The sequence below is a fragment of the Temnothorax americanus genome, unplaced genomic scaffold (genome assembly GCF_048541705.1).
Source record: "Temnothorax americanus isolate GAGA-0224 unplaced genomic scaffold, ASM4854170v1 Scaffold147, whole genome shotgun sequence".
Classification (NCBI taxonomy): domain Eukaryota; kingdom Metazoa; phylum Arthropoda; class Insecta; order Hymenoptera; family Formicidae; genus Temnothorax; species Temnothorax americanus.
In genome coordinates this window covers 70,466-78,294 of record NW_027509283.1, presented here as the reverse complement: position 1 = coordinate 78,294, position 7,829 = coordinate 70,466, and the positions used below count along the sequence as shown (strand labels likewise).

Genomic DNA, 7,829 nt, shown 5'->3' with positions numbered 1-7,829 from the left:
CAAAAGGAGCTCCTACATTGTAGATTTGCAAAGATGATTTTCCCTTACCGATGGGACCTTTCCTAGCAATGCAAATCTTGCAGGTAGCACACCATCTTTCTACATCCTTTTTACAAGTGGCCCGATAAAAACGTTTTCGAATCTTCTGTAACGTTTTATTAATGCCAAAATGTCCCCCAGAAGGTGAATTATGGGCCTCGTTCAGAATTTCTTGAATCCTTTGTTTAGGCGCGATAATCTGAAGAATGTTCTTCTGTAAATTTGGGAAGAGCCATTTCTTATATAAAACACCATCAATTATTGTCAGCATCTCCCAATGAGTCCAATAAATTTTTAAAGAAGGCTCTCCAGGAGAAATTTCCTGCCAATCAAATCGTCTACCAGCCTCTTTGGCTTGAATTATTTTTGAAACAATCGGATCCTGAAGTTGAGCGGAACGCCATTCCTGGGGATTTTCCTCAGCGAAGACTATACGTCCACAAGTCTCTTCTTTCGATCCTTCGTTGAGCTCTATCTTTGTACAGTAACGACAAGACGTCTCCAAACACGGACGTCTAGACAAACCATCCGCATTACCATGAGCCTTTCCGCTCCAATAACAGACGTCAAAATCGTACTGCTGCAGACGCTCCAACCATCTGGCCAATTGCCCTTCCAGATTCCGGAAAGACATCAACCATCGTAAAGAAACATGATCCGTTCTCACTAGAAATTTCCTTCCATATAAATAGTGATGAAACGATTTCACCGAGTCTATCACTGCCAATAACTCACGTCGGGTGACGCAATAATTTCGTTCGGATTTGTTTAACACTCGGCTAAAATAAGCGATCACCTTTTCTTCTTTTCCCTGAAATTGAGAAAGCACCGCCCCGATACCATGATTTGAGGCATCGGTGTCTAAAATAAACTGTCCTTCACCTGAAGAAAAAGCTAAAATAGGAGGAGAAGTCAAAACACATTATAAATTCTCAAATGCCTCTTGGCATTTGGAAGACCAAACAAATTTATTATTTTCTTCCGTCAATTTGTACAAAGGTTTAGCCAAAATAGAAAAACCTTTGACAAATCTTCTATAATACGAGCAAAAACCAAGAAAACTTCGCACATGCTTCCGTGTTTTCGGAAGCGGCCAATGTTTAACAGAAGAAATCTTATCTGAGTCAGTTGCAACACCCTTTGCAGATATTACATGTCCAAAGTACTTTACTTCTCTTTTTAGAAATACACATTTCTTAGGATTGACTTTTAAATTAGCGTTTTGTAAGCGAAGAAAAACTTCTTTTAAATTACGCATTATTTCTTCAAAATTCTTTCCAAAAACAATGACATCATCTAGATACACAAAACGAATCTTAAAAATTAATCCTTTCAAAATTTTCTCCATAAGTCGCTCAAAAGTAGCAGGGGCGTTGCAAAGACCGAAAGGCATAACCGTGAATTGCCACAAACCGTTTCCGCAAGAAAAAGCTGTCTTTTCTCGATCCTTAGGATCTAATCTTACTTGCCAATATCCACTCTTTAAATCAAGAGTACAAAACCACGAATTCCCCGCTAAACAATCCAAAATATTGTCAATCCTTGGAAGAGGGAAGGAATCTTTCTTTGTTACGGCATTTACCTTTCGATAATCCACACAAAACCGTATAGAGCCATCCTTTTTTTTTACTAGAACAAGCGGAGAAACCCAAGGGCTGCTTGATTCCTCAATTACTTTTTGGTCTTTCATCTCTTCCAAAATTTTATTTACTTCCGTTTGTAGATGAAAGGGAATTCGGCGAGGTACCTGCTTAATAGGGCGAAAATCACACAATTCTATGGTAAGACATAATACATCACAATTCCCGGCAATAATATTTTCGGAAAAGACATGATAAAATTCTTTCAAGAAATCAGCAAAGACAAGTTCCTGTAAAAAATTTAAATGTGAGAATCCTTGCTCAAATATCGGAAGAAGAGCAGGACAGTTCTCAATTCGAGAACAAATTAGTCTGTGCTCAACTTCCACACTCTTCGTCAAACCGAGAGTGTTCTCTAAAAATTTATCCAAAACTTCCGCTTTCTCAAGAAAATCTGTCCCGAGAATACATTCGTCATTAATGTCTGCCACATAAAAAGGCATCTCAAAATTAAATTTGCCCAAAGAAATCGTGGCTAATACGCGAGAAGTTACCGGCACCCTCTCACCGGTAGGATATTTAAGATTACAAAAATCAAGAGGAACTTGCTTCAAATTATTCGCCAATCTTAAATTTAAAACCGACACATCTGAGCCCGTATCTATTCTAAAAATACAAGATACTAAAAATCCATTAACACAACAACGTTTGCGTGAGTCCGTGCCCACGCTTCCGAGACGGCGCACAATATTAGTTCTGCCGCGCGCGTAAACCGGAGCTCGGGCTTCGCCTGTCGAGCCAGCCCCGATCAACTCGACAGAAGCTAGTTTTCCTGTTTCTGCGCAGGACATTTTGAACGGAAATGCCCGATTGCCCCACATCCCCAACACTCCTTTGTTTTTCGGCGCTCATTTCCCTTTTGTCTTTTCGAAAATTTCTTTGTTTCAGGAACTTTCTTTTGGACGGAATGAGAATCTCCCGGCGTAGCGTCTCTTTTTCCCGAAAAACAATTTTGATTGATAAATCTGAGCGTCTTCGAACGCTCAATCGCTATTCGAAGCGACGTTACTCCCTCGACTTGAAGGGTACGCTTCACAAAACCGTCGGTCAACGCGGCGACAAATTGAGAGCTCGCAATTTTATCGCGAACCTCGTGAGAGCATTCTGGATACGCTTTCTGTGAAAGCCTCTCCAGATCCGCGCCCGACGCTGCGAAATCCTCGCCCGAGCGCTGTTTCCGATTTGTGAACTGAAGATAGTAGTTTTGTGCGAGTTCACTTTTTCCGAAACGTAATTCCAATTTCGCCTTTAACTCTGCGTAAGAGAGAGATTCGATCCCGTCGGCGTATGCATCAAGTAATGAACGCGCCTTTCCCCGTAAACACGACGTCAAGACAACCGCTTTTTCCGCCTCACTCCATCCATTCGTAACGGCAATTAGCGAGAATTGTGAAAGAAACTCGCGTAACGGCGCCGTCCCGTCGTACGTATCGGGCTTTATTTTAATGCCGTGAGGAATTCTATCTCCGGACGCGTCTACACCCGCGCCCGTCACTCGCACCGCGCCGCTCGCGTTTTCACCCGAAAGAAAATTATTGGAGGGACTTAGCTCTGAAATCCTCTCCTGCATTTGATGAAGCTCGTCATCGCGCTGCTGTATCATCGCCGCGAACTCGGTTTCCCTCTGCATGCGCTCCGCGCGCATCTCACGAATCTCCTGCATCACTGCCTGCAGCGTAATCACTTCCGCCGTCTCCGGAGCGTTCGATTGTGGAGTCGCTGATCGGAGCCGTTTTCTCGTGGGAGCGGTCGAAGCCATTTCGCCTTGATTAGCGCAGCTCGTTTTTTTTTTTTTTTTTTTTTTCCCGAACGAGCCTCCAAAATGTTGCGCTCGCCGAGTCGTTCGTTCACTCACACACGCTCACACTCCCGACGCTCGCGGAAATAAGTAAACACTGCGGTGATTAAGGAGAACAAACTTAAGGTTTATTAAAGGCTCGCGATACAGAAGAGCGTGGACCACGTCCGCACGGTCCAGCAGCTCGAGAACAAATCTGTCAGCTGTTACATTAAATCAATAAAATCAATAACTGGCTCGTTACTAAGGACAGGCTACATTCGACTTTCCGTTGCACGCTTCAGCTCGGTGTCGGAAAGGTATACCGGGCGGCATGCACGCAACAATATTATTGTTATTATTTGTATATTCAGTTGATTATAATAATTTATTATCAATGTATGGCTGTTCATGAAACGTGATACTAATTAAATGTAATATTAATTTTGTCTCCACGCGTGGAAAGTCCACGCATGTATTTTGAAGGCACACTATGTGTCTAGTTTAATAATAGTGGAGCCCCCCGTGCGCGGAACCTACTGCCTCCACGCATACACTTTCCACGCGAGACAAGTTGTCACATGGGTTTACAACTGTCCTAATACTAATTAAATGTAATATTAATTTTTTATAATAATATTTTGTAATAAAAATTTGTAAGATGTAATTCATTACAATGATATTGTGTAACATAAATTGTATGATGTACTTTCGAAGTTAATTATTGTCAGAGATATTTTTGGACTGAGACATTTTGAACTGAGATATTTTTGGACTGAGACATTTTGAACTGAGATATTTTTAGACTGAGACATTTTGGACTGAGATATCTTTGGACTGAGACATTTTGGACTGAGATATTTTTCCCGAGACTTTTTTGTATGAGATCATTTAGGCGAGACATTTTGACTGGGAACCATAAGACATAAGGCAATTACAACGTCTCCTGAAATCCCTAGACTAGGCACTTCCTCGAAAAAGTTATGGTTTTCCTCTTTAATCTCAGTAGCATGATATCCGCCTAAACCTTGACTTTTAGAAATCGGCAGATTTGGAATTTGTAAGTCTGTACTCTTTCCCAATTTATTTTGAAATAAGTACGCATGGATGGGTTGTGGAACGTTAAACTCAATGTCCTCGACTACTTTTCTGATCGTTTTTCCTCAATTGACAAAGCTTCGCGTTCTTGTTTAGCTTTTACACCAGTCAATTTTATCCATAAGAGACTTGCTGCACAATAGACCATCTCCTCTTTGACAAGGATCCTGTCCATCTGCCTCTCGTCTGTCTGACACTGACGATGCGTTTCTTCCGCTATATAAAGTAAATGTGCGAACGAGGTTGAAAACTCTTCTTTAGGCTTTATTTCCATCACAGTAACATTGACTCCAAAATTCGATTCTGCCAGTATCAGTTCGTTACGTTGTTTCGTAGGCGTTGCTGCCTTATCCAAACCTGGTGGCGGTGTTAACAGTGACGATTTAGGCCCGAGTGTTTTTGGAGTTGGTGGAGTCTTTTTCTTACCAGCTTTATTCGGATCGAAATTTTCGAATTTTCCACGGTATCTTGGAACTAGACGTTTAATTTCTGCTGTGTATTGTTTTTTTTTTGCTTTTTTTATTTGAGCTTTATTTGCTTCCATGTTTGAAGTTTTAGCATCAGCTACTAATTTGTTTAATTCAAAACTATATTTTTATTACGTTGCCAATGTTATGGCATTTGGGCCGGGTTGCTTTCAATATTTTTTATGAATTCATGCATGGCAGTTTTTTGGTTTAAGTTCGTAGGGAGGTAAAAATTATTGCCGAATTGAAGGAGTTTAGTCACCTCTGAAGGAAGTATTTTCGTGTTGGAGAAGTCAATAAATAATCATTTGTCATTAGCATATTTTATTTTAATAATTTTAAAAGAACAGATATGCAGTGCAAAATATTATTGGATTTAATGTTACCTAGATTATATAATTTTATATTGTCTCCGAATTGGAGACGAATGAAACCTTGGATTAAACTAGTGAAAATGTTAAAAAAATTATATTTAAGGAGAGAGGGTAGTAATTTGTAAATTAATGGTAATCAAATACTAGTCTTTAAGTCACACACATTGTTATTGTGGTTTAAAGATACAAATTTATATTTTAAGTTACGTTTAACTGAATAATCGCTTTAGTACCGTTATCTTGGAATAAGTAATAATTTGCGTTTCCGTTATTTTTAAAAATTTATTTGATGTTTCTACCCAAACATTTGGGTCGAATACCTAGTCAGTCAGGCTGGCTTGTAAACTATTGTAAACTATTTGTTAAATATTGCGAATATTATACTGGCGCACATGTCAACGACTGCGTACACATCATCCATATCAGCGCGTGTCGTGCAGTCGCGTCGCTGTCAACGGGAAAGAGCAAGTTCTTGTTGACCAACGTGATCCTGTCACTCACACGCAGGACGTCCAACGCGAGCGAGCGCAACCGACGCGGTTCTGGGTTACTAGCGTTCCAACTCCTCCATCAGGTACATTGACCAGGAGGCCTGAAAGTCCGGCGGTAACAACGCGGACACTACCGATTATTTTGATCTTGAACCCTCGTCCGGAGCGGACGCTGATTCCGCCGAGCAAAATATTGGTCGCTTTGAACAGCAACAACAATATTATCAATGAACGACAGGATGAAAATCATCAGATCCCGCGTTCCTTGCCGTCGCCGATAAAGAAGTAAGACAATAACAGTAGCAGTTGGCGCCGCAAGTTTATGCTACGTCGTCGCTTCAACGATTCTTTGAACTTAAACAACAATGAAACACTTCCTCCTCGCGAATGAATCGATAGCGAAGTCCTTATCCTGGATCGAGGAATCCTCGTTTACATGAGAGGCAACAAGGCAACAACACCACGGCGACGACCATCTCATCGCCATCGGTGCAAATTGACGTGACCGGAGCCCTCAGATAGCCACGCCTCTGTCGACGACATACCGTCTTTGGAGAACAGCTTCAGCCATCCCGAAGAGGAAAATAACGATGAGGAGGCGATGAAGAGCAGGCTGATTTGGAGTTCGAGACAGAGAACTCATCCTTACCGTGCAGCCCCGCGGCCGCGTCCATCATTGGTCTGGACTTCTTCCACGGTGCCCTATTACGACTTCCTGTCTGTGAACGACGACGCGATGCGGCAAAGGATCACCAGCACCAGCTCGCCCCAGCTATCGTCCGGTGCAAGTTTGCATTTCAGTGTGAACTGCCCATCGATATTTGCAGCTCTTACGGTGAGGACAGCAGCCCGAGCATGGACCCGTTGAAGCCCAGAGGGTCTGGACGCGATCGGATGTCGCGAGATCTTGCCCGAATCTGGAACGACATAGCGCCGGCTGCTCTTTGGCCAGCAGCTCGTCGAGCCCAAGATTGACCCCGGTCCAGTCGGGCCATGTTTCAAGGTTTTCGAGGAAGGCAACGTACAAGTGTGCTACTTGGATCAAATCCGGACTTTTGTAAAGAAGATCTTGTCCAGCAAGTTTCTTAGACGCTGGGTGACGCATCTTCTTCATATTAATGACTGTTGCCTGTCCTTTAAGACGTTGACGGGTTTTCTTCAGCAATCTGTTTTGTACAACGGCATTTCGAAGATACGGAAGTACATTGTCGCTAGGTGGGATCCTGCCTATAAGAACTGTCTCAGCATTGTCCTACCAGACGGTTCGCTTCTTCTGCAAGACGTTTACACGAGGGACCAGTGATATCGTTTGATGTGGAAGAAAAATATCTTTCAAGGAAAGCGACATACAAATGAGCTGCCTGAATCAAACTCGAACCTTTGTAAAAAAGATCCTGTCCAGCAAGTTCCTTAGACGTTGGGAGACGCATCATTTCTACCTCAACGATTGTTGTTTGTCCTCCAAGATGCTGACGGGTTTTTTTCAGCAACCTGTTCCGTACAGCTCGGAGATACGGAAGTACGTTGTTGCCAGGTGGGACTTTGCGTATAAGAACTGTTTCAGCATTGTCCTATTAGACGTTTCGCTTTTTCTGCAAGACAGTAACGCTTATACAATGGACCAGTAATATTGCTTTATATGGAAGAAAAATATTTTTTGAGGAAGGCGACTTACAAGCGTGCTACCTAAATCAAACCCGGACCTTTGTAAAAAAGATGCTGTCCAGCAAGTTTCTTAGACGCTGGGAGACGCATCATCTCTATCTCAACGACTGGTGCCTGTTCTCCAAGACGCTGACGGGTTTTTTCCAGCAACCTGTTCCGTACAGCAGCAGTCGGAGATCTGGAAGTACGTTGTCGCCGGGTGGGATCCTGCGTATAAAAACTGTTTCAGCATTGTCCTACCAGACGGTTTGCTTCTTCTGCAAGATAGTAACGCTTAC

At 42.4% G+C, this 7,829-nt stretch overlaps 1 pseudogene; it reads left to right on the top strand.

Moving 5' to 3' along the window:
* Window positions 1–5,684: 5,684 nt before the first annotated feature.
* On the top strand, window positions 5,685–7,189 carry LOC143894898 (uncharacterized; annotated as a pseudogene).
* Window positions 7,190–7,829: the final 640 nt, after the last annotated feature.